We start from the raw sequence: 2,070 nt of genomic DNA on the forward strand, positions 1-2,070 counted from the left end.
GAAGACAGTCAGTGATGCCTCCTCCTAGAGGGACGAACTTGCCTAATTATAGAGAGAAATAAGTTGAGTGGAAAACTGGAGCTATACAACTCAACAGTCAATCACGTTGACGAAGACTCAAGACTTTTAGTGTGGAGTGGTAATTTATTCTTTGAACTCGTCATAGTTGATCCATCGGGCACGCTTGATGATGATGCTAACCCTTTGACAAACTTTTAACTCGGATTGTCGTATACTGCATGCAACCATCATTTTAATGCGTCGATCGCTTTGACATAATTAGTTTCATGAGAATCTGCATCACAACAAAGATCAAGGATCACAATTTGGCTCTGCTGTGCAAATAATACTTCATTAACTAATGCGCTATCTGTCAGAAAACGAGATCAGGAAGAGCAACAGATGGGTTGGTTGACAAGACTTGGAAAATTTAGCGTTTTGAACTCTCGAGAGCTGTTCCATCGGGCATTAAAAAAGATGCTACGTAATTTTCACAGCCCTGAAGAAATAATTATTGCACTGGATCATTATCGAGATATAGATTATTTTGTCATGATATGTTCTTCCAAACCAGTAATCGACTTTCTGATTTAGCTCGGCCGTGCAAATGGTTTATACTTTGAGAGTCACTTTAGGTGAGACAAAGGTATGATACAACCGGTTCACGCTTACGGTAGTAAAATGCATATATGACTCGAAAAAAGGATTGTCATGGTAGATTTTGATTTCAAACTTTATTTTTATTTTTTCCAACAAAAGGGAAGAGAATTATATTGCGGTCAACGAAATACACCCGACACTGTTTGCTATCGGAGCAAACCAAAACTTGTATTTAGGGATGGAAAAAGGTAGTATACTCCTCCTTCTAGAGTATACTAACTTTGATCATGAAGACTAAAGGATTATCTTCTTGTTTTGATGAATGTAAATGTTTTCATGAATTTAGGAATAAAAATATTGTTACTAATTGGATGACGACTTGGAAGATGAACGGATAGAAAGTTAGTAGAAAGACTGGTCGGCAGCGAACGAATGTCTTCCTCCTTGTGTCACTCAAGAAGGAAGACTAATCATATTCATTTTCTAGATAACATTTATTGTCAAACTTCAATTAATTTCCAAGGCAAAAATATTCATTACCAGTTGAATTGTTGAAGACAAATTCACAAGATGGTAAACCTAATAATAAGCAGAAGATAAAAAAAGATAATTGATCAAATATATGCGATAGTAAAAATCTAAATTTTTTGTTCGATACCTCAAGTCTTATTATAAATCATGCAACTTGAGGTTAATATATAGATAAATACCAAGTAATAATCCTCTTTGAATTTATCTCCGAGAAAAATAGGGTCAGATCTTATCCTCTTAATCAATAAAAAATCACGATTAAACTTTTTTTTTATCAAAGTTTAAGTTATCAAATTAGATGGAACGCGAAGTCTTGAACAATCGAATCACTGGCATTCTACTGATCTTCATCTTCCACAAACTATAATTGCATGGTTTTGAAAACCTTCGTTTTCTTTAAAATAAAATAGTGAATTGTTGTTTATTTCCTTTGAAAAGTCTACTTTAAGTATTTGATTTTCTATTTTCCACAAGAGTCTACGCTATAAGTTTCTAAGTCATCCAACGTGATACATCATCATCATCGTGTCTAATCAATCAATTCGCTCATCCTATCTCCATGTCTATAAGAAAACACGTTTAGTCCATTTTTTTCCTATTGTGTTGGTTGACAGAGACGCAGCGTGCGATGATCCACCCGGAAGTCCATGGTTAGCTGGTTGACCGACTCGACGACTCCCACAATTCTCACACTTTTATGACTTTCACGGACAATTCGTCCAACATTATGTGGTTTAGAAACTCAACAAGAATCCAACTCTCGCCACTCCAAGAGTTTCTGAGTCAAACGTTGACTCTCTCGGCTCAGCTATGCTGGTGACCCCACCTCATTGAACTAGTCCGTGGCTGAGGGGGTAGACCAACACGAACTCGTCCTGTAAATTTGGATCAAACCCAAATTTATTTCCTCATAAAAATTAAGAGATAAAAGTCCATCGA

The sequence above is a fragment of the Musa acuminata genome, chromosome BXJ1-4 (genome assembly GCF_036884655.1).
Source record: "Musa acuminata AAA Group cultivar baxijiao chromosome BXJ1-4, Cavendish_Baxijiao_AAA, whole genome shotgun sequence".
In the NCBI taxonomy this organism is placed as follows: domain Eukaryota; kingdom Viridiplantae; phylum Streptophyta; class Magnoliopsida; order Zingiberales; family Musaceae; genus Musa; species Musa acuminata.